This window comes from Protopterus annectens, chromosome 13.part0 (genome assembly GCF_019279795.1).
Source record: "Protopterus annectens isolate FY-2018-M chromosome 13.part0, PAN1.0, whole genome shotgun sequence".
NCBI classification, from domain to species: domain Eukaryota; kingdom Metazoa; phylum Chordata; order Ceratodontiformes; family Protopteridae; genus Protopterus; species Protopterus annectens.
Window position 1 is genome coordinate 1032133972 of NC_056747.1, and position 26287 is coordinate 1032160258.

Genomic DNA, 26287 nt, shown 5'->3' on the forward strand with positions numbered 1-26287 from the left:
AATAAAGTATATAGCACGTTGTGTTAATGTATACATCTCTAGTATCATAACCTAGTGAAGTAGGGGTTTGAATCCTGCAATTGTTGAGTATGTGTGGGGGTGTGTGTTTCTGTATAATTTCCTTTGAGAGGAGTGCCCTTTTTGGAGACTAGGAAAATGCCTTAAAAGTGGTATATTCATCTGTGGCAAGTCTGATGATGTCAGCATCCTATGAATATAGCAGTGGAATTGACAACTCCTAGTAAAGCATGTAGCGCGTCATGTTAATACATACTTCTCTAGTATCATCACATAGTTAGGTAGGGGTTTGAATCATGCAATTGCTGAGTATGTGTGTGGGTTGTGTGTTTCTGTGTGATTTCCTTTGAGAGGAGTGCCCTTTTGGAGACTAGGAAAATGCCTTAAAAGTGGTATATTCATCTTTGGCAAGTCTGATGATGTCAGCATTCTACAAATATAGCAGTGGAAATGATAACTCCCAATAAAGTATATAGCGCGTTGTGTTAATGTATACATCTCTAGTATCATAACCTAGTGAAGTAGGGGTTTGAATCCTGCAATTGTTGAGTATGTGTGTGTGTGTGTTGTTCTGTATAATTTCCTTTGAGAGGAGTGCTTTTTATGGAGACTAGGAAAATGCCTTAAAAGTGGTATATTCATCTGTGGCAAGTCTGATGATGTCAGCATCCTACAAATATAGCAGTGGAATTGACAACTCCTAGTAAAGCATGTAGCGCATCATGTTAATACATACTTCTCTAGTATCATAACATAGTTAGGTAGGGATTTGAATCTTTCAATTGCTGAGAGTGTGTGTGTGTGTTTCTGTGTGATTTCCTTTGAGAGGAGTGCCCTTTTTGGAGACTAGGAAAATGCCTTAAAAGTGGTATATTCATCTGTGGCAAGTCTGATGATGTCAGCATCCTACAAATATAGCAGTGGAATTGACAACTCTAGTAAAGCATGTAGCGGCCATGTTAATACATACTTCTAGTATCATAACATAGTTAGGTAGGGGTTTGAATTCTGCAATTGCTGGGTGTGTGTGTGTTTCTGTATAATTTCCTTTGAGAGGAGTGCCCTTTTTGGAGACTAGGAAAACGCCTTAAAAGTGGTATATTCATCTTTGGCAAGTCTGATGATGTCAGCATTCTACAAATATAGCAGTGGAAATGATAACTCCCAATAACCTATATAGCGCGTTGTGTTAATGGATACATCTCTAGTATCATAACCTAGTGAAGTAGCGGTTTAAATCCTGCAATTGGTGAGTGTGTGGGTGGTGTGTGTGTGTTTCTGTGAGATTTCTCTTTGAGAGGAGTGCCCTTTCTGGAGACTAGGAAAATGCCTTAAAAGTGTTGTATTCATCTTTGGCAAGTCTGATGATGTCAGCATCCTACAAATATAGCAGTGGAAATGAAAACTCCCAATAAAGTATATAGCACGTTGTGTTAATGTATACATCTCTAGTATCATAACCTAGTTTGGTAGGGGTTTGAATTCTGCAGTTGTTGAGTTTCTGTGGGGGTGTGTGTTTCTGTATAATTTCCTTTGAGAGGAGTGCCCTTTTTTTGGAGACTAGGAAAATGCCTTAAAAGTGGTATATTCATCTGTGGCAAGTCTGATGATGTCAGCATCCTATGAATATAGCAGTGGAATTGACAACTCCTAGTAAAGCATGTAGCGTCATGTTAATACATACTTCTAGTATCATCACATAGTTAGGTAGGGGTTTGAATCATGCAATTGCTGAGTATGTGTGTGTGGGGTGTTGTGTGTTTCTGTGTGATTTCCTTTGAGAGGAGTGCCCTTTTTGGAGACTAGGAAAATGCCTTAAAAGTGGTATATTCATCTTTGGCAAGTCTGATGATGTCAGCATTCTACAAATATAGCAGTGGAAATGATAACTCCCAATAAAGTATATAGCACGTTGTGTTAATGTATACATCTCTAGTATCATAACCTAGTGAAGTAGGGGTTTGAATCCTGCAATTGTTGAGTGTGTGTGGGGGGGGTTGTGTGTTTCTGTGTAATTTCCTTTGAGAGGAGTGCCCTTTTTGGAGACTAGGAAAACGCCTTAAAAGTGGTATATTCATCTTCCTTTGAGAGGAGTGCCCTTTTTGGAGACTAGGAAAACGCCTTAAAGGTGGTATATTCGTCTTTGGCAAGTCTGATGATGTCAGCATTCTACAAATATAGCAGTGGAAATGATTGCTCCCAATAAAGTAAATAGCACGTTGTGTTAATGTATACATCTCTAGTATCATAACCTAGTGAAGTAGGGGTTTGAATCCTGCAATTGTTGAGTGTGTGTGTGGGGGGGGGGTTGTGTGTTTCTGTGTAATTTCCTTTAAGAGGAGTGCCCTTTTTGGAGACTAGGAAAACGCCTTAAAAGTGGTATATTCATCTTTGGCAAGTCTGATGATGTCAGCATTCTACAAATATAGCAGTGGAAATGATAACTCCCAATAAAGTATATAGCACGTTGTGTTAATGTATACATCTCTAGTATCATAACCTAGTGAAGTAGGGGTTTGAATCCTGCAATTGTTGAGTGTGTGTGGGGGCGGAGTTGTGTGTTTCTGTGTAATTTCCTTTGAGAGGAGTGCCCTTTTTGGAGACTAGAAAAACGCCTTAAAAGTGGAATATTCATCTGTGGCAAGTCTGATGATGTCAGCATCCTATGAATATAGCAGTGGAATTGACAACTCCTAGTAAAGCATGTAGCGCGTCATGTTAATACATACTTCTCTAGTATCATCACATAGTTAGGTAGGGGTGTGAATAATGCAATTGCTGAGTATGTGTGTGTGGGGTGTTGTGTGTTTCTGTGTAATTTCCTTTGAGAGGAGTGCCCTTTTTGGAGACTAGGAAAACGCCTTAAAAGTGGTATATTCATCTTTGGTAAGTCTGATGATGTCAGCATTCTACAAATATAGTAGTGGAAATGATAACTCCCAATAAAGTATATAGCACGTTGTGTTAATGTATACATCTCTAGTATCATAACCTAGTGAAGTAGGGGGTTGAATCCTGCAATTGTTGAGTGTGTGTGGGGGGGGGGTTGTGTGTTTCTGTGTAATTTCCTTTGAGAGGAGTGCCCTTTTTGGAGACTAGGAAAACGCCTTAAAAGTGGTATATTCATCTTCCTTTGAGAGGAGTGCCCTTTTTGGAGACTAGGAAAACGCCTTAAAGGTGGTATATTCATCTTTGGCAAGTCTGATGATGTCAGCATTCTACAAATATAGCAGTGGAAATGATTGCTCCCAATAAAGTAAATAGCACGTTGTGTTAATGTATAATTCTCTAGTATCATAACCTAGTGAAGTAGGGGTTTGAATCCTGCAATTGTTGAGTGTGTGTGTGTGGGGGGGGTTGTGTGTTTCTGTGTAATTTCCTTTAAGAGGAGTGCCCTTTTTGGAGACTAGGAAAACGCCTTAAAAGTGGTATATTCATCTTTGGCAAGTCTGATGATGTCAGCATTCTACAAATATAGCAGTGGAAATGATAACTCCCAATAAAGTATATAGCACGTTGTGTTAATGTATACATCTCTAGTATCATAACCTAGTGAAGTAGGGGTTTGAATCCTGCAATTGTTGAGTGTGTGTGGGGGTTGTGTGTTTCTGTGTAATTTCCTTTGAGAGGAGTGCCCTTTTTGGAGACTAGGAAAACGCCTTAAAAGTGGTATATTCATCTGTGGCAAGTCTGATGATGTCAGCATCCTATGAATATAGCAGTGGAATTGACAACTCCTAGTAAAGCATGTAGCGTCATGTTAATACATACTTCTAGTATCATCACATAGTTAGGTAGGGGTTTGAATCATGCAATTGCTGAGTATGTGTGTAAAGGGTGTTGTGTGTTTCTGTGTGATTTCCTTTGAGAGGAGTGCCCTTTTGGAGACTAGGAAAATGCCTTAAAAGTGGTATATTCATCTTTGGCAAGTCTGATGATGTCAGCATTCTACAAATATAGCAGTGGAAATGATAACTCCCAATAAAGTATATAGCGCGTTGTGTTAATGTATACATCTCTAGTATCATAACCTAGTGAAGTAGGGGTTTGAATCCTGCAATTGTTGAGTGTGTGTGGGGGGGGTTGTGTGTTTCTGCGTAATTTCCTTTGAGAGGAGTGCCCTTTTTGGAGACTAGGAAAATGCCTTAAAAGTGGTATATTCATCTGTGGCAAGTCTGATGATGTCAGCATCCTACAAATATAGCAGTGGAATTGACAACTCCTAGTAAAGCATGTAGCGCATCATGTTAATACATACTTCTCTAGTATCATCACATAGTTAGGTAGGGTTTGAATCATGCAATTGCTGAGTATGTGTGTGGGGGATTGTGTGTTTCTGTGTGATTTCCCTTGAGAGGAGTGCCCTTTTTGGAGACTAGGAAAATGCCTTAAAAGTGGTATATTCATCTGTGGCAAGTCTGATGATGTCAGCATCCTACAAATATAGCAGTGGAATTGACAACTCCTAGTAAAGCATGTAGCGCGTCATGTTAATACATACTTCTAGTATCATCACATAGTTAAGTAGGGGTTTGAATCATGCAATTGCTGAGTATGTGTGTGTGGGATGTTGTGTGTTTCTGTGTGATTTCCTTTGAGAGGAGTGCCCTTTTTGGAGACTAGGAAAACGCCTTAAAAGTGGTATATTCATCTTTGGCAAGTCTGATGATGTCAGCATTCTACAAATATAGCAGTGGAAATGATAACTTCCACTAACCTATATAGCGCGTTGTGTTAATGGATACATCTCTAGTATCATAACCTAGTGAAGTAGGGGTTTGAATCCTGCAATTGTTGAGTGTGTGGGGGGGGTTGTGTGTTTCTGTGTAATTTCCTTTGAGAGGAGTGCCCTTTTTGGAGACTAGGAAAACGCCTTAAAAGTGGTATATTCATCTTTGGTAAGTCTGATGATGTCAGCATTCTACAAATATAGCAGTGGAAATGATAACTCCCAATAAAGTATATAGCACGTTGTGTTAATGTATACATCTCTAGTATCATAACCTAGTGAAGTAGGGGTTTGAATCCTGCAATTGTTGAGTGTGTGTGTGTGGGGGGGTTGTGTGTTTCTGTGTAATTTCCTTTGAGAGGAGTGCCCTTTTTGGAGACTAGGAAAACGCCTTAAAAGTGGTATATTCATCTTTGGTAAGTCTGATGATGTCAGCATTCTACAAATATAGCAGTGGAAATGATAACTCCCAATAAAGTATATAGCGTTGTGTTAATGTATACATCTCTAGTATCATAACCTAGTGAAGTAGGGGTTTGAATCCTGCAATTGTTGAGTGTGTGTGTGTGGGGGGTTGTGTGTTTCTGTGTAATTTCCTTTGAGAGGAGTGCCCTTTTTGGAGACTAGGAAAACACCTTAAAAGTGGTATATTCATCTTTGGTAAGTCTGATGATGTCAGCATTCTACAAATATAGCAGTGGAAATGATAACTCCCAATAAAGTATATAGCACGTTGTGTTAATGTATACATCTCTAGTATCATAACCTAGTGAAGTAGGGGTTTGAATCCTGCAATTGTTGAGTGTGTGTGGGGGTTGTGTGTTTCTGTGTAATTTCCTTTGAGAGGAGTGCCCTTTTTGGAGACTAGGAAAATGCCTTAAAAGTGGTATATTCATCTGTGGCAAGTCTGATGATGTCAGCATCCTATGAATATAGCAGTGGAATTGACAACTCCTAGTAAAGCATGTAGCGCGTCATGTTAATACATACTTCTCTAGTATCATCACATAGTTAGGTAGGGGTTTGAATCATGCAATTGCTGAGTATGTGTGTGTGGGGTGTTGTGTGTTTCTGTGTGATTTCCTTTGAGAGGAGTGCCCTTTTTGGAGACTAGGAAAATGCCTTAAAAGTGGTATATTCATCTTTGGCAAGTCTGATGATGTCAGCATTCTACAAATATAGCAGTGGAAATGATAACTCCCAATAAAGTATATAGCGTGTTGTGTTAATGTATACATCTCTAGTATCATAATCTAGTGAAGTAGGGGTTTGAATCCTGCAATTGTTGAGTGTGTGTGGGGGGGGGGTTGTGTGTTTCTGTGTAATTTCCTTTGAGAGCAGTGCCCTTTTTGGAGACTAGGAAAACGCCTTAAAAGTGGTATATTCATCTTCCTTTGAGAGGAGTGCCCTTTTTGGAGACTAGGAAAACGCCTTAAAGGTGGTATATTCATCTTTGGAAAGTCTGATGATGTCAGCATTCTACAAATATAGCAGTGGAAATGATAACTCCCAATAAAGTATATAGCACGTTGTGTTAATGTATACATCTCTAGTATCATAACCTAGTGAAGTAGGGGTTGAATCCTGCAATTGTTGAGTGTGTGTGGGGGGGGGGTTGTGTGTTTCTGTGTAATTTCCTTTGAGAGGAGTGCCCTTTTTGGAGACTAGGAAAACGCCTTAAAAGTGGTATATTCATCTTCCTTTGAGAGGAGTGCCCTTTTTGGAGACTAGGAAAACGCCTTAAAGGTGGTATATTCATCTTTGGAAAGTCTGATGATGTCAGCATTCTACAAATATAGCAGTGGAAATGATAACTCCCAATAAAGTATATAGCACGTTGTGTTAATGTATACATCTCTAGTATCATAACCTAGTGAAGTAGGGGGTTGAATCCTGCAATTGTTGAGTGTGGGGGGGGGGGGGGTTGTGTGTTTCTGTGTAATTTCCTTTGAGAGGAGTGCCCTTTTTGGAGACTAGGAAAACGCCTTAAAAGTGGTATTCATCTCTTTTGATAGGAGTGCCCTTTTTTTGGAGACTAGGAAACTTTAAAGGTGGTATATTCATCTTTGGTAAGTCTGATGATGTCAGCATTCTACAAATATAGCAGTGGAAATGATAACTCCCAATAAAGTATATAGCACGTTGTGTTAATGTATACATCTCTAGTATCATAACCTAGTGAAGTAGGGGTTGAATCCTGCAATTGTTGAGTGTGTGTGGGGGGTTGTGTGTTTCTGTGTAATTTCCTTTGAGAGGAGTGCCCTTTTGGAGACTAGGAAAACGCCTTAAAAGTGGTATATTCATCTTTGGAAAGTCTGATGATGTCAGCATTCTACAAATATAGCAGTGGAAATGATAACTCCCAATAAAGTATATAGCACGTTGTGTTAATGTATACATCTCTAGTATCATAACCTAGTGAAGTAGGGGTTTGAATCCTGCAATTGTTGAGTGTGTGTGTGGGGGTTGTGTGTTTCTGTGTAATTTCCTTTAAGAGGAGTGCCCTTTTTGGAGACTAGGAAAACGCCTTAAAAGTGGTATATTCATCTTTGGCAAGTCTGATGATGTCAGCATTCTACAAATATAGCAGTGGAAATGATAACTCCCAATAAAGTATATAGCACGTTGTGTTAATGTATACATCTCTAGTATCATAACCTAGTGAAGTAGGGGTTTGAATCCTGCAATTGTTGAGTGTGTGTGGGGTTGTGTGTTTCTGTGTAATTTCCTTTGAGAGGAGTGCCCTTTTTGGAGACTAGGAAAACGCCTTAAAAGTGGTATATTCATCTGTGGCAAGTCTGATGATGTCAGCATCCTATGAATATAGCAGTGGAATTGACAACTCCTAGTAAAGCATGTAGCGCGTCATGTTAATACATACTTCTCTAGTATCATCACATAGTTAGGTAGGGGTTTGAATCATGCAATTGCTGAGTATGTGTGTGCGGGGTGTTGTGTGTTTCTGTGTGATTTCCTTTGAGAGGAGTGCCCTTTTTGGAGACTAGGAAAATGCCTTAAAAGTGGTATATTCATCTTTGGCAAGTCTGATGATGTCAGCATTCTACAAATATAGCAGTGGAAATGATAACTCCCAATAAAGTATATAGCGCGTTGTGTTAATGTATACATCTCTAGTATCATAACCTAGTGAAGTAGGGGTTTGAATCCTGCAATTGTTGAGTGTGTGTGGGGGGTTGTGTGTTTCTGCGTAATTTCCTTTGAGAGGAGTGCCCTTTTTGGAGACTAGGAAAATGCCTTAAAAGTGGTATATTCATCTGTGGCAAGTCTGATGATGTCAGCATCCTACAAATATAGCAGTGGAATTGACAACTCCTAGTAAAGCATGTAGCGCATCATGTTAATACATACTTCTCTAGTATCATCACATAGTTAGGTAGGGGTTTGAATCATGCAATTGCTGAGTATGTGTGTGGGGGGGGATTGTGTGTTTCTGTGTGATTTCCCTTGAGAGGAGTGCCCTTTTTGGAGACTAGGAAAATGCCTTAAAAGTGGTATATTCATCTGTGGCAAGTCTGATGATGTCAGCATCCTACAAATATAGCAGTGGAATTGACAACTCCTAGTAAAGCATGTAGCGCGTCATGTTAATACATACTTCTCTAGTATCATCACATAGTTAAGTAGGGGTTTGAATCATGCAATTGCTGAGTATGTGTGTGTAGGATGTTGTGTGTTTCTGTGTGATTTCCTTTGAGAGGAGTGCCCTTTTTGGAGACTAGGAAAACGCCTTAAAAGTGGTATATTCATCTTTGGCAAGTCTGATGATGTCAGCATTCTACAAATATAGCAGTGGAAATGATAACTTCCACTAACCTATATAGCGCGTTGTGTTAATGGATACATCTCTAGTATCATAACCTAGTGAAGTAGGGGTTTGAATCCTGCAATTGTTGAGTGTGTGGGGGGGTTGTGTGTTTCTGTGTAATTTCCTTTGAGAGGAGTGCCCTTTTTGGAGACTAGGAAAACACCTTAAAAGTGGTATATTCATCTTTGGTAAGTCTGATGATGTCAGCATTCTACAAATATAGCAGTGGAAATGATAACTCCCAATAAAGTATATATACGTTGTGTTAATGTATACATCTCTAGTATCATAACCTAGTGAAGTAGGGGTTTGAATCCTGCAATTGTTGAGTGTGTGTGGGGGTTGTGTGTTTCTGTGTAATTTCCTTTGAGAGGAGTGCCCTTTTTGGAGACTAGGAAAATGCCTTAAAAGTGGTATATTCATCTGTGGCAAGTCTGATGATGTCAGCATCCTATGAATATAGCAGTGGAATTGACAACTCCTAGTAAAGCATGTAGCGCGTCATGTTAATACATACTTCTCTAGTATCATCACATAGTTAGGTAGGGGTTTGAATCATGCAATTGCTGAGTATGTGTGTGTGCCGTGTTGTGTGTTTCTGTGATTCCCTTTGAGAGGAGTGCCCTTTTTGGAGACTAGGAAAATGCCTTAAAAGTGGTATATTCATCTTTGGCAAGTCTGATGATGTCAGCATTCTACAAATATAGCAGTGGAAATGATAACTCCCAATAAAGTATATAGCGTGTTGTGTTAATGTATACATCTCTAGTATCATAACCTAGTGAAGTAGGGGTTTGAATCCTGCAATTGTTGTGTGTGTGTGTGTGTGGGGGGGGGGGGTTGTGTGTTTCTGTGTAATTTCCTTTGAGAGGAGTGCCCTTTTTGGAGACTAGGAAAACGCCTTAAAAGTGGTATATTCATCTTCCTTTGAGAGGAGTGCCCTTTTTGGAGACTAGGAAAACGCCTTAAAGGTGGTATATTCATCTTTGGAAAGTCTGATGATGTCAGCATTCTACAAATATAGCAGTGGAAATGATAACTCCCAATAAAGTATATAGCACGTTGTGTTAATGTATACATCTCTAGTATCATAACCTAGTGAAGTAGGGGGTTGAATCCTGCAATTGTTGAGTGTGTGTGTGGGGGGGGGTTGTGTGTTTCTGTGTAATTTCCTTTGAGAGGAGTGCCCTTTTGGAGACTAGGAAAATGCCTTTAAAAGTGGTATATTCATCTTCCTTTGAGAGGAGTGCCCTTTTGGAGACTAGGAAAACACCTTAAAGGTGGTATATTCATCTTTGGAAAGTCTGATGATGTCAGCATTCTACAAATATAGCAGTGGAAATGATAACTCCCAATAAAGTATATAGCACGTTGTGTTAATGTATACATCTCTAGTATCATAACCTAGTGAAGTAGGGGTTTGAATCCTGCAATTGTTGAGTGTGTGTGGGTGGGTTGTGTGTTTCTGTGTAATTTCCTTTGAGAGGAGTGCCCTTTTTGGAGACTAGGAAAACGCCTTAAAAGTGGTATATTCATCTGTGGCAAGTCTGATGATGTCAGCATTCTACAAATATAGCAGTGGAAATGATAACTCCCAATAAAGTATATAGCACGTTGTGTTAATGTATACATCTCTAGTATCATAACCTAGTGAAGTAGGGGGTTGAATCCTGCAATTGTTGAGTGTGTGTGGGGGGGGTTGTGTGTTTCTGTGTAATTTCCTTTGAGAGGAGTGCCCTTTTTGGAGACTAGGAAAACGCCTTAAAAGTGGTATATTCATCTTCCTTTGAGAGGAGTGCCCTTTTTGGAGACTAGGAAAACGCCTTAAAGGTGGTATATTCATCTTTGGAAAGTCTGATGATGTCAGCATTCTACAAATATAGCAGTGGAAATGATAACTCCCAATAAAGTATATAGCACGTTGTGTTAATGTATACATCTCTAGTATCATAACCTAGTGAAGTAGGGGGTTGAATCCTGCAATTGTTGAGTGTGTGTGGGGGGGGGGTTGTGTGTTTCTGTGTAATTTCCTTTGAGAGGAGTGCCCGTTTTGGAGACTAGGAAAACGCCTTAAAAGTGGTATATTCATCTTCCTTTGAGAGGAGTGCCCTTTTTGGAGACTAGGAAAACGCCTTAAAGGTGGTATATTCATCTTTGGCAAGTCTGATGATGTCAGCATTCTACAAATATAGCAGTGGAAATGATAACTCCCAATAAAGTATATAGCACGTTGTGTTAATGTATACATCTCTAGTATCATAACCTAGTGAAGTAGGGGTTTGAATCCTGCAATTGTTGAGTGTGTGTGTGGGGGGGGGGTTGTGTGTTTCTGTGTAATTTCCTTTAAGAGGAGTGCCCTTTTTGGAGACTAGGAAAACGCCTTAAAAGTGGTATATTCATCTTTGGCAAGTCTGATGATGTCAGCATTCTACAAATATAGCAGTGGAAATGATAACTCCCAATAAAGTATATAGCACGTTGTGTTAATGTATACATCTCTAGTATCATAACCTAGTGAAGTAGGGGTTTGAATCCTGCAATTGTTGAGTGTGTGTGGGGGGGGGTTGTGTGTTTCTGTGTAATTTCCTTTGAGAGGAGTGCCCTTTTTGGAGACTAGGAAAATGCCATAAAAGTGGTATATTCATCTGTGGCAAGTCTGATGATGTCAGCATCCTATGAATATAGCAGTGGAATTGACAACTCCTAGTAAAGCATGTAGCGTCATGTTAATACATACTTCTCTAGTATCATCACATAGTTAGGTAGGGGTGTGAATCATGCAATTGCTGAGTATGTGTGTGCGGGGTGTTGTGTGTTTCTGTGTAATTTCCTTTGAGAGGAGTGCCCTTTTGGAGACTAGGAAAACGCCTTAAAAGTGGTATATTCATCTTTGGTAAGTCTGATGATGTCAGCATTCTACAAATATAGCAGTGGAAATGATAACTCCCAATAAAGTATATAGCACGTTGTGTTAATGTATACATCTCTAGTATCATAACCTAGTGAAGTAGGGGTTTGAATCCTGCAATTGTTGAGTGTGTGTGGGGGGGGGGGTTGTGTGTTTCTGTGTAATTTCCTTTGAGAGGAGTGCCCTTTTTGGAGACTAGGAAAACGCCTTAAAAGTGGTATATTCATCTTCCTTTGAGGAGTGCCCTTTTGGTGACTAGGAAAATGCCTTAAAGGTGGTATATTCATCTTTGGAAAGTCTGATGATGTCAGCATTCTACAAATATAGCAGTGGAAATGATAACTCCCAATAAAGTATATAGCACGTTGTGTTAATGTATACATCTCTAGTATCATAACCTAGTGAAGTAGGGGGTTGAATCCTGCAATTGTTGAGTGTGTGGGTTGGGGTTGTGTGTTTCTGTGTAATTTCCTTTGAGAGGAGTGCCCTTTTTGGAGACTAGGAAAACGCCTTAAAAGTGGTATATTCATCTTCCTTTGAGAGGAGTGCCCTTTTTGGAGACTAGGAAAATGCCTTAAAGGTGGTATATTCATCTTTGGCAAGTCTGATGATGTCAGCATTCTACAAATATAGCAGTGGAAATGATAGCTCCCAATAAAGTATATAGCACGTTGTGTTAATGTATACATCTCTAGTATCATAACCTAGTGAAGTAGGGGTTTGAATCCTGCAATTGTTGAGTGCGTGTGTGGGCGGGGGGTTGTGTGTTTCTGTGTAATTTCCTTTAAGAGGAGTGCCCTTTTTGGAGACTAGGAAAACGCCTTAAAAGTGGTATATTCATCTTTGGCAAGTCTGATGATGTCAGCATTCTACAAATATAGCAGTGGAAATGATAACTTCCAATAAAGTATATAGCACGTTGTGTTAATGTATACATCTCTAGTATCATAACCTAGTGAAGTAGGGGTTTGAATCCTGCAATTGTTGAGTGTGTGTGGGGGGGTTTGTGTGTTTCTGTGTAATTTCCTTTGAGAGGAGTGCCCTTTTTGGAGACTAGGAAAACGCCTTAAAAGTGGTATATTCATCTGTGGCAAGTCTGATGATGTCAGCATCCTATGAATATAGCAGTGGAATTGACAACTCCTAGTAAATCATGTAGCGCGTCATGTTAATACATACTTCTCTAGTATCATCACATAGTTAGGTAGGGGTTTGAATCATGCAATTGCTGAGTATGTGTGTGCGGTGTGTTGTGTGTTTCTGTGTGATTTCCTTTGAGAGGAGTGCCCTTTTTGGAGACTAGGAAAATGCCTTAAAAGTGGTATATTCATCTGTGGCAAGTCTGATGATGTCAGCATCCTACAAATATAGCAGTGGAATTGACAACTCCTAGTAAAGCATGTAGCGCGTCATGTTAATACATACTTCTCTAGTATCATAATCTGGGGAGGTAGGGGTTTGAATCCTGCAATTGTTGAGTGTGTGGGGGGGTGGGGTTGTGTGTTTCTGTGTAATTTCCTTTGAGAGGAGTGCCCTTTTTGGAGACTAGGAAAACGCCTTAAAAGTGGTATATTCATCTTTGGCAAGTCTGATGATGTCAGCATTCTACAAATATAGCAGTGGAAATGATAACACCCAATAAAGTATATAGCACGTTGTGTTAATGTATACATCTCTAGTATTATAACCTAGTGAAGTAGGGGTTTGAATCCTGCAATTGTTGAGTGTGTGTGTGGGGGGGGTTGTGTGTTTCTGTGTAATTTCCTTTGAGAGGAGTGCCCTTTTTGGAGACTAGGAAAACGCCTTAAAAGTGGTATATTCATCTTCCTTTGAGAGGAGTGCCCTTTTTGGAGACTAGGAAAACGCCTTAAAGGTGGTATATTCATCTTTGGCAAGTCTGATGATGTCAGCATTCTACAAATATAGCAGTGGAAATGATAGCTCCCAATAAAGTATATAGCACGTTGTGTTAATGTATACATCTCTAGTATCATAACCTAGTGAAGTAGGGGTTTGAATCCTGCAATTGTTGAGTGTGTGTGTGGGGGGGGGGTTGTGTGTTTCTGTGTAATTTCCTTTAAGAGGAGTGCCCTTTTGGAGACTAGGAAAACGCCTTAAAAGTGGTATATTCATCTTTGGCAAGTCTGATGATGTCAGCATTCTACAAATATAGCAGTGGAAATGATAACTCCCAGTAAAGTATATAGCACGTTGTGTTAATGTATACATCTCTAGTATCATAACCTAGTGAAGTAGGGGTTTGAATCCTGCAATTGTTGAGTGTGTGTGGGGGGGGGTTGTGTGTTTCTGTGTAATTTCCTTTGAGAGGAGTGCCCTTTTTGGAGACTAGGAAAACGCCTTAAAAGTGGTATATTCATCTGTGGCAAGTCTGATGATGTCAGCATCCTATGAATATAGCAGTGGAATTGACAACTCCTAGTAAAGCATGTAGCGCGTCATGTTAATACATACTTCTCTAGTATCATCACATAGTTAGGTAGGGGTGTGAATCATGCAATTGCTGAGTATGTGTGTGCGGGGTGTTGTGTGTTTCTGTGTAATTTCCTTTGAGAGGAGTGCCCTTTTTGGAGACTAGGAAAACGCCTTAAAAGTGGTATATTCATCTTCCTTTGAGAGGAGTGCCCTTTTTGGAGAATAGGAAAACGCCTTAAAGGTGGTATATTCATCTTTGGAAAGTCTGATGATGTCAGCATTCTACAAATATAGCAGTGGAAATGTTAACTCCCAATAAAGTATATAGCACGTTGTGTTAATGTATACATCTCTAGTATCATAACCTAGTGAAGTAGGGGGTTGAATCCTGCAATTGTTGAGTGTGTGTGGGGGGGGGGTTGTGTGTTTCTGTGTAATTTCCTTTGAGAGGAGTGCCCTTTTTGGAGACTAGGAAAACGCCTTAAAAGTGGTATATTCATCTTCCTTTGAGAGGAGTGCCCTTTTTGGAGACTAGGAAAACGCCTTAAAGATGGTATATTCATCTTTGGCAAGTCTGATGATGTCAGCATTCTACAAATATAGCAGTGGAAATGATAGCTCCCAATAAAGTATATAGCACGTTGTGTTAATGTGTACATCTCTAGTATCATAACCTAGTGAAGTAGGGGTTTGAATCCTGCAATTGTTGAGTGTGTGTGTGGGGGGGGGGTTGTGTGTTTCTGTGTAATTTCCTTTAAGAGGAGTGCCCTTTTTGGAGACTAGGAAAACGCCTTAAAAGTGGTATAATCATCTTTGGCAAGTCTGATGATGTCAGCATTCTACAAATATAGCAGTGGAAATGATAACTCCCAATAAAGTATATAGCACGTTGTGTTAATGTATACATCTCTAGTATCATAACCTAGTGAAGTAGGGGTTTGAATCCTGCAATTGTTGAGTGTGTGTGGGGGGGGGTTGTGTGTTTCTGTGTAATTTCCTTTGAGAGGAGTGCCCTTTTTGGAGACTAGGAAAACGCCTTAAAAGTGGTATATTCATCTGTGGCAAGTCTGATGATGTCAGCATCCTATGAATATAGCAGTGGAATTGACAACTCCTAGTAAAGCATGTAGCGCGTCATGTTAATACATACTTCTCTAGTATCATCACATAGTTAGGTAGGGGTGTGAATCATGCAATTGCTGAGTATGTGTGTGCGGGGTGTTGTGTGTTTCTGTGTAATTTCCTTTGAGAGGAGTGCCCTTTTTGGAGACTAGGAAAACGCCTTAAAAGTGGTATATTCATCTTTGGTAAGTCTGATGATGTCAGCATTCTACAAATATAGCAGTGGAAATGATAACTCCCAATAAAGTATATAGCACGTTGTGTTAATGTATACATCTCTAGTATCATAACCTAGTGAAGTAGGGGTTTGAATCCTGCAATTGTTGAGTGTGTGTGGGGGGGGTTGTGTGTTTCTGCGTAATTTCCTTTGAGAGGAGTGCCCTTTTTGGAGACTAGGAAAATGCCTTAAAAGTGGTATATTCATCTGTGGCAAGTCTGATGATGTCAGCATCCTACAAATATAGCAGTGGAATTGACAACTCCTAGTAAAGCATGTAGCGCATCATGTTAATACATACTTCTCTAGTATCATCACATAGTTAGGTAGGGGTTTGAATCATGCAATTGCTGAGTATGTGTGTGTGGGGGGGTTGTGTGTTTCTGTGTGATTTCCCTTGAGAGGAGTGCCCTTTTTGGAGACTAGGAAAATGCCTTAAAAGTGGTATATTCATCTGTGGCAAGTCTGATGATGTCAGCATCCTACAAATATAGCAGTGGAATTGACAACTCCTAGTAAAGCATGTAGCGCGTCATGTTAATACATACTTCTCTAGTATCATAATCTAGTGAGGTAGGGGTTTGAATCCTGCAATTGTTGAGTGTGTGGGGGGGTGGGGTTGTGTGTTTCTGTGTAATTTCCTTTGAGAGGAGTGCCCTTTTTGGAGACTAGGAAAACGCCTTAAAAGTGGTATATTCATCTTTGGGAAGTCTGATGATGTCAGCATTCTACAAATATAGCAGTGGAAATGATAACTCCCAATAAAGTATATAGCACGTTGTGTTAATGTATACATCTCTAGTATCATAACCTAGTGAAGAAGGGGTTTGAATCCTGCAATTGTTGAGTGTGTGTGTGGGGGGGGGGTTGTGTGTTTCTGTGTAATTTCCTTTGAGAGGAGTGCCCTTTTTGGAGACTAGGAAAACGCCTTAAAAGTGGTATATTCATCTTCCTTTGAGAGGAGTGCCCTTTTTGGAGACTAGGAAAACGCCTTAAAAGTGGTATATTCATCTTTGGCAAGTCTGATGATGTCAGCATTCTACAAATATAGCAGTGGAAATGATAACTCCCAATAAAGTATATAGCACGTTGTGTTAATGTATACATCTCTAGTATCATAACCTAGTGAAGTAGGGGTTTGAATCCTGCAATTGTTGAGTGTGTGTGGGGGGGGTTGTGTGTTTCTGTGTAATTTCCTTTGAGAGGAGTGCCCTTTTTGGAGACTAGGAAAACGCCTTAAAAGTGGTATATTCATCTTCCTTTGAGAGGAGTGCCCTTTTTGGAGACTAGGAAAACGCCTTAAAAGTGGTATATTCATCTTTGGCAAGTCTGATGATGTCAGAATTCTACAAATATAGCAGTGGAAATGATAACTCCCAATAAAGTATATAGCACGTTGTGTTAATGTATACATCTCTAGTATCATAACCTAGTGAAGTAGGGGTTTGAATCCTGCAATTGTTGAGTGTGTGTGTGTGTGGGGGGTTGTGTGTTTCTGTGTAATTTCCTTTGAGAGGAGTGCCCTTTTTGGAGACTAGGAAAACGCCTTAAAAGTGGTATATTCATCTTTGGCAAGTCTGATGATGTCAGCATTCTACAAATATAGCAGTGGAAATGATAACTCCCAATAAAGTATATAGCACGTTGTGTTAATGTATACATCTCTAGTATCATAACCTAGTGAAGTAGGGGTTTGAATCCTGCAATTGTTGAGTGTGTGTGGGGGGGGGTTGTGTGTTTCTGTGTAATTTCCTTTGAGAGGAGTGCCCTTTTTGGAGACTAGGAAAATGCCTTAAAAGTGGTATATTCATCTGTGGCAAGTCTGATCATGTCAGCATCCTACAAATATAGCAGTGGAATTGACAACTCCTAGTAAAGCATAGAGCGCGTTATGTTAATACATATATCATAACATAGTTAGGTAGGGGTTTGAATCTTGCAATTGCTGAGTGTGTATGGGGGTGTGTGTGCTTCTATGTGATTTCCTTTGAGAGGAGTGCCCTTTTTGGAGACTAGGAAAACGCCTTAAAAGTGGTATATTCATCTTTGGCAAGTCTGATGATGTCAGCATTCTACAAATATAGCAGTGGAAATGATAACTTCCAATAAAGTATATAGCACGTTGTGTTAATGTATACATCTCTAGTATCATAACCTAGTGAAGTAGGGGTTTGAATCCTGCAATTGTTGAGTGTGTGTGGGGGGGGTTGTGTGTTTCTGTGTAATTTCCTTTGAGAGGAGTGCCCTTTTTGGAGACTAGGAAAACGCCTTAAAAGTGGTATATTCATCTTTGGCAAGTCTGATGATGTCAGCATTCTACAAATATAGCAGTGGAAATGATAACTCCCAATAAAGTATATAGTACGTTGTGTTAATGTATACATTTCTAGTATCATAACCTAGTGAAGTAAGGGTTTGAATCCTGCAATTGTTGAGTGTGTGTGGGGGGGGGTTGTGTGTTTCTGTGTAATTTCCTTTGAGAGTAGTGCCCTTTTTGGAGACTAGGAAAACGCCTTAAAAGTGGTATATTCATCTTCCTTTGAGAGGAGTGCCCTTTTTGGAGACTAGGAAAACGCCTTAAAAGTGGTATATTCATCTTTGGCAAGTCTGATGATGTCAGCATTCTACAAATATAGCAGTGGAAATGATAACTCCCAATAAAGTATATAGCACGTTGTGTTAATGTATACATCTCTAGTATCATAACCTAGTGAAGTAGGGGTTTGAATCCTGCAATTGTTGAGTGTGTGTGTGGGGGGGGTTGTGTGTTTCTGTGTAATTTCCTTTGAGAGGAGTGCCCTTTTTGGAGACTAGGAAAACGCCTTAAAAGTGGTATATTCATCTTTGGCAAGTCTGATGATGTCAGCATTCTACAAATATAGCAGTGGAAATGATAACTCCCAATAAAGTATATAGCACGTTGTGTTAATGTATACATCTCTAGTATCATAACCTAGTGAAGTAGGGGTTTGAATCCTGCAATTGTTGAGTGTGTGTGGGGGGAGGGTTGTGTGTTTCTGTGTAATTTTCTTTGAGAGGAGTGCCCTTTTTGGAGACTAGGAAAATGCCTTAAAAGTGGTATATTCATCTGTGGCAAGTCTGATCATGTCAGCATCCTACAAATATAGTAGTGGAATTGACAACTCCTAGTAAAGCATGTAGCGCGTCATGTTAATACATACTTCTCTAGTATCATCACATAGTTAGGTAGGGGTTTGAATCATGCAATTGCTGAGTATGTGTGTGTGGGGTGTTGTGTGTTTCTATGTGATTTCCTTTGAGAGGACTGCCCTTTTTGGAGACTAGGAAAACGCCTTAAAAGTGGTATATTCATCTTCCTTTGAGAGGAGTGCCCTTTTTGGAGACTAGGAAAACGCCTTAAAAGTGGTATATTCATCTTTGGCAAGTCTGATGATGTCAGCATTCTACAAATATAGCAGTGGAAATGATAAATCCCAATAAAGTATATAGCACGTTGTGTTAATGTATACATCTCTAGTATCATAACCTAGTGAAGTAGGGGTTTGAATCCTGCAATTGTTGAGTGTGTGTGTGGGGGGGGGTTGTGTGTTTCTGTGTAATTTCCTTTGAGAGGAGTGCCCTTTTTGGAGACTAGGAAAACGCCTTAAAAGTGGTATATTCATCTTCCTTTGAGAGGAGTGCCCTTTTTGGAGACTAGGAAAACGCCTTAAAAGTGGTATATTCATCTTTGGCAAGTCTGATGATGTCAGCATTCTACAAATATAGCAGTGGAAATGATAACTCCCAATAAAGTATATAGCACGTTGTGTTAATGTATACATCTCTAGTATCATAACCTAGTGAAGTAGGGGTTTGAATCCTGCAATTGTTGAGTGTGTGTGGGGGGGGGTTGTGTGTTTCTGTGTAATTTCCTTTGAGAGGAGTGCCCTTTTTGGAGACTAGGAAAACGCCTTAAAAGTGGTATATTCATCTTCCTTTGAGAGGAGTGCCCTTTTTGGAGACTAGGAAAACGCCTTAAAAGTGGTATATTCATCTTTGGCAAGTCTGATGATGTCAGCATTCTACAAATATAGCAGTGGAAATGATAACTCTCAATAAAGTATATAGCACGTTGTGTTAATGTATACATCTCTAGTATCATAACCTAGTGAAGTAGGGGTTTGAATCCTGCAATTGTTGAGTGTGTGTGTGTGTGGGGGGTTGTGTGTTTCTGTGTAATTTCCTTTGAGAGGAGTGCCCTTTTTGGAGACTAGGAAAATGCCTTAAAAGTGGTATATTCATCTTTGGCAAGTCTGATGATGTCAGCATTCTACAAATATAGCAGTGGAAATGATAACTCCCAATAAAGTATATAGCACGTTGTGTTAATGTATACATCTCTAGTATCATAACCTAATGAAGTAGGGGTTTGAATCCTGCAATTGTTGAGTGTGTGTGGGGGGAGGGTTGTGTGTTTCTGTGTAATTTTCTTTGAGAGGAGTGCCCTTTTTGGAGACTAGGAAAATGCCTTAAAAGTGGTATATTCATCTGTGGCAAGTCTGATCATGTCAGCATCCTACAAATATAGCAGTGGAATTGACAACTCCTAGTAAAGCATGTAGCGCGTCATGTTAATACATACTTCTCTAGTATCATCACATAGTTAGGTAGGGGTTTGAATCATGCAATTGCTGAGTATGTGTGTGTGGGGTGTTGTGTGTTTCTATGTGATTTCCTTTGAGAGGAGTGCCCTTTTTGGAGACTAGAAAAATGCCTTAAAAGTGGTATATTCATCTTTGGCAAGTCTGATGATGTCAGCATTCTACAAATATAGCAGTGGAAACAATAACTCCTAATAAAGTATATAGCGCGTTGTGTTAATGTATACATCTTTAGTATCATAACCTAGTGAGGTAGGGGTTTGAATCCTGCAATTGTTGAGTGTGTGGGGGGGGTTGTGTGTTTCTGTGTAATTTCCTTTGAGAGGAGTGCCCTTTTTGGAGACTAGGAAAATGCCTTAAAAGTGGTATATTCATCTGTGGCAAGTCTGATGATGTCAGCATCCTACAAATATAGCAGTGGAATTGACAACTCCTAGTAAAGCATGTAGCACGTCATGTTAATACATACTTCTCTAGTATCATCACATAGTTAGGTAGGGGTTTGAATCATGCAATTGCTGAGTATGTGTGTGTGGGGTGTTGTGTGTTTCTGTGTGATTTCCTTTGAGAGGAGTGCCCTTTTTGGAGACTAGGAAAACGCCTTAAAAGTGGTATATTCATCTTTGGCAAGTCTGATGATGTCAGCATTCTACAAATATAGCAGTGGAAATGATAACTCCTAATAAAGTATATAGCGCGTTGTGTTAATGTATACATCTCTAGTATCATAACCTAGTGAGGTAGGGGTTTGAATCCTGCAATTGTTGAGTGTGTGGGGGGGGGTTGTGTGTTTCTGTGTAATTTCCTTTGAGAGGAGTGCCCTTTTTGGAGACTAGGAAAATGCCTTAAAAGTGGTATACTCATCTGTGGCAAGTCTGTTGATGTCAGCATCCTACAAATATAGCAGTGGAATTGACAACTCCTAGTAAAGCATGTAGCGCGTCATGTTAATACATACTTCTCTAGTATCATCACATAGTTAGGTAGGGGTTTGAATCATGCAATTGCTGAGTATGTGTGTGTGGGGTGTTGTGTGTTTCTGTGTGATTTCCTTTGAGAGGAGTGCCCTTTTTGGAGACTAGGAAAACGCCTTAAAAGTGGTATATTCATCTTTGGCAAGTCTGATGATGTCAGCATTCTACAAATATAGCAGCGGAAATTATAACTCCTAATAAAGTATATAGCGCGTTGTGTTAATGTATACATCTCTAGTATCATAACCTAGTGAGGTAGGGGTTTGAATCCTGCAATTGTTGAGTGTGTGGGGGGGGTTGTGTGTTTCTGTGTAATTTCCTTTGAGAGGAGTGCCCTTTTTGGAGACTAGGAAAATGCCTTAAAAGTGGTATATTCATCTGTGGCAAGTCTGATGATGTCAGCATCCTACAAATATAGCAGTGGAATTGACAACTCCTAGTAAAGCATATAGCACGTCATGTTAATACATACTTCCCTAGTATCATCACATAGTTAAGTAGGGGTTTGAATCATGCAATTGCTGAGTATGTGTGTGTGGGGTGTTGTGTGTTTCTGTGTGATTTCCTTTGAGAGGAGTGCCCTTTTTGGAGACTAGGAAAATGCCATAAAAGTGGTATATTCATCTTTGGCAAGTCTGGTGATGTCAGCATCCTACAAATATATAAGCGGAAATGCCAACTCCCAGTAAAGCATATAGCGCGTCATGTTAATGTGTACTTCTCTAGTGTCATAACATTGTTAGGTAGGGGGTTGAATCCTGCAATTGCTGAGTGTATGTGGGGGGTGGTGTGATTTCTTTTGAGAGGAGTGCCCTTTTTGGACACTAGGAAAATGCCTTAAAAGTGGTATATTCATCTTTGGCAAGTCTGATGATGTCAGCATCCCACAAATATAGCAGTGGAAATAACAACTTCCAGTAAAGCACATAGCACATTGTGTTAATGCATACTTCTTTAGTATCATAACATAGTTAGGTAGGGGTTTGAATCCTGCAATTGTTGCATGGGGGTGTAAGATTTCTTTTGAAAGGAGTGCCCTTTCTGGAGACTAGGAAAATGCCTTAAAAGTGGTATATTCATCTGTGGCAAGTCTGATGATGTCAGCATCCTACAAATATAGTAGTGGAAATGCCAACTCTCAGTAAAACATATAGCGCATTGTGTTAATGCAAACTTTTCTAGTATCATAACATAGGTAGGGGTTTGAATCCTGCACTTGCTGAGTGTGTGTGTGTGGGGTGTTGTGTGATTTCCTTTGAGAGAAGTGCCCTTTCTTTGGAGACTAGGAAAACGCCTTAAAAGTGATATATTCATCTTTGGCAAGTCTGATGATATGAGCATCCTACAAATATATAAGTGGAAATGAAAACTCCCAATAGAGCATACGCATCATGTTAATGTGTGCTTTTCTAGTATTTTAACATAGTTAGGTAGCGGTTTGAATCCTGCAATTGTTGAGTGTGTGTTTCTGTGTGATATCCTTTGAGAGGAGTGCCCTTTTTGGAGACTAGGAAAACGCCTTAAAAGTGGTATACTCATCTGTGGCAAGTCTGATGATGTCAGCATCCTACAAATATAGCAGTGGAAATAACAACTCCCAGTAAAGCATATAGTGCATCGTATTAATGTGTACTTCTCTAATATCCTAACATAGTTAGGTAGGGGTTTGAATCCTGCAATTGCTGAATGTGCATGTGGGGGGGGGGGGTTTCTGTGTGGTTTCCTTTGAGATGAGTGCCCTTTTTGGAGAGTAGGAAAATGCCTTAAAAGTGGTATATTTATCTTTGGCAAGTCTGATGATGTCAGCAGCCTACAAATATAGCAGTGGAAATAAAAACTCCCAGTAAAGCATATCGCGCGGCATGTTAATGCATACTTCTCTAGTATCATAATATAGTTAGGTATGGGGTTTAAATCCTGCAATTGCTGAGTGTGTGACACTGTTGGTCAATGTGTTGTGGGTTTTGCTTTTACTACTGCATGACATATCAGTATAACAACAGTATGTGCATTACACATTTCAGGTATCTGTGTATAGAATAGTGTGAGTGAGGGTTCATGCCTGGGGTATATGTCAGACATGTTCAAACACAACACAGTCTGTCAATAATGGATATTCATTATAGGTGTGCAATAAACTTTGTGGATATGCATAGAGACCCCTTATTGCTTATGTGATACACCGAGGAACGTCAGAATACCTTTGGAAATGTGAATACCAAAGAACAGATGACATAGCACTTGGCTGTATGTATACATCGGTACTCGTTCTACATGTTGGGGGCTACTACCTATGTGGAACTGTTGGGATACTATGTTTAGTAAATGTGGATGACTATGCTTTTGTTGGCTTATAGCTTTACAGCATGGGTTGGACAACAGGTATCTGTCTGTATGATACCCTTGCGGAGGATAAGTGTCTCATCTGGAGAATGCATTGTAGGCCACTGTATGCATTTCCAGATGTAGACAGACATATCCCTAGTGTGTTTGCTTGTACCTAAGAGGGCTATATGCCAAACAGGAGTGGTCCCAGGAACTGGTGGCAGTCAATACCACTGGTTACTGGTATAGTATAGTACCGGAGGGATCCAAATGTTACTGAGTTTCCTACATCTGTGTGTCAGTTGTGAAGACATCATCTAACGATTGGTTATAGTCAGGCTGTTGAGGTTGTGCATACTACCACAATGCAAACCAATGGCAGATAGTAACAGTATCACCCACAGCATAGTGTCAAACTATGTTATACACACATGTTTACCCAAGTTAAAACATATGTGTAGTAAAATGCATACTGGCCACCAATGGAAACTATGAGATTTTAACACTGTGTAATACAGGGCATGCCATCCTTCCCATGTGTCCACTATGCACGTACATGCAGACAGTGCACCTCCACTATGTTCACAAATGTACACCTGCAAATCTGTACTGCACACATCACACATGTACTGTCCACTCACTAACACATGCTGCCAAACCTACACACATTAGCCAAGTGGCACATGGGCGGACAATACATTGTTGGAATTAACAGTGGTGTAAACAATACTACATTGACAATCATAGCTTTAATGCATCATGCCTGCTCAGATATACCTACAAGGATATCATTACACTTTACTGTTGACAACATGCTAACATTGCTACACTGCTATAAAGTCACCCTGTGCATCAGCACCATGTTAGCCTGTTCCTGCATCAATGTTACAGATGACAGGAGGTGGCACAGTTTCATCATATGCACAGGGTGTGTTGTGGTTTGCCAGAGCCTGACATTGACCCATCCAAGCGACATGTGTGTGTGTGTGTGTGTGTGTGTGTGTGTGTGTGTGTGTGTGTGTGTGTGTGTGTGTGTGTGTGTGTGTGTGTGTGTGAGGGACAACAGTACAGCATGGGCCACTGTTGATGTAATGTGTGTGCATGTGTTAGCCCTAGGTGTTTGGTTTATGTGTGTGTGTGTCTGCATGCACACAGTTCACCATGTGGCTGCCATATAAGGGAGGTTGTGGGACAGCCACAGACTGTACCTGCCAGGCTGTACAGATCACCGTCTCTGGCCACGGACACAGTACCTGTGCCTGGCAGAGGTGCTACGGACAGTATTGGGTACTAAGCCAGACTGGGTACTATCATCAGAGGCAGAGGTATGTCAACTGGACCCATGTCCCTGCTGGGACTGTCCAGAGCCATGTGCACATGGTCTTCTAGGATGGTCTATTGACAGCCCAGACCCAACATTGCTGGGGCTGGTACTGCCACTACGGGAGCAGCTGTGATTTGTGTGTCGCCCGCGATGACTGCCAGCCAATGATGTTGCTGTCATATGTCCACGTCAACATCTCAACCATCACGCACTGTCCTGGCACATGGACATTACATTATGGAGGACATCTAATGTCTCCCCCCAATGTCTATCAATGACCTCGGTGTAATTACGGATGGCACCGGCAAGGTTACGGATACTGTCATTGATACCACTGTTATGGGCCCTCTGCACCCTTAGTCCCTGTCTGGTGTACCGTTCCATATGTGCCTGTGCCTGCATTACAGCCCGGAACATACCTGAGGTTGTAAGACCTGTGGGGGCATGTCTGCCAGGGACATCACGACCAGCAGTGCTCCCATGAGAACCCCTGGACATCTGCCTATGTGGTACAATTCCAAGAATCTGAGAATGGCTGCTGTGAGGGGATGCATGTGCCACAGATACCACACTATCCTGGTCAATGCCTACTGTATGCTGTCCTTCAGCTAAGGCCATTGGTGATGAGGGATGTATTGGCAGTATGAATGTGTGCATAGATGGGGTGGAAAGCTGTGTACTGTCTATTGGCGGCCCAATGACAGACCCTGTCAAACCTGCCTGTGCCACAACACATGTATCATCATTCCACTATTTGTGGCAGTGACTTCAGGTTCCCTGCTGCACTCAACTAACCCAAACTCAGCACCTGTGAGAGGAAGACAGGAAACACACTTTACAATCTGTACATGATGTTAGCACACATGCACACATGCATACATAAACACGTGAACACATAAACGCATGCACACATGCACACATGAACACATGAACACATGAACACATGCAGATATGCACACATGCACACACTAACACATGAACATGTGAACATGTGAACACGTGAACACATGCACACATGAACACAATACACTACTCACTAAAGTAGACACACACACACACACACACACACACACACACGCCAACAGCAATCCAGAACATACTAATTAGTGGTTGATGGTGGAGTACAGTATAAGAAGCCAAAGAGTCCTATCACATGTGTCAGCATGCAGGATGTGTGTTGCTCAACAGCATGCAGTGTGAGTGTAGAGAGTTCTTGTTAATAACAGTATACATGTCGTTGATGCATGTGTGATGTTCAACGATTGGCCTCACCCTGGAACAGAATGTGTACATGGACACAACATTGCTGTGCAAGTATTAAATGCTTTCCAATGTCCTCAGCACAATCACTCACAGGTATACATACCATGGCTGGATGCACACAACCTTCAGGTGTATAGCAATGAATGCTATGTGTAGTACTGTAGTTACTGTAACTGGGTGTAGTGTAGTACCATGTGCCATCATCAGTCAGCATCATGTGGTCACTCATTCATGACTTCTGTTTGCCTATTGGTTAGCACTATGTATATATTACATATGATTACAGTGCATTACATATGTTTGTCCTACACTGAAGAAGGCAATCTTTGCCGAAACCGGTCTGAATATTTTTTGGAATTAAAGGACTTATATATTTTTACATCTGTGTCTGCTTTTGCTGGCCAATTTTTGTGTTTGCTGATATGGTTTTGGCCGTGCACTCCCCCGTGCATAGGACTTTGTTTGGAATGATCTACTGAATCTGTGCTGTGGGACCGAGCAGTGGATGTGCATCTCCCTTTCTTAA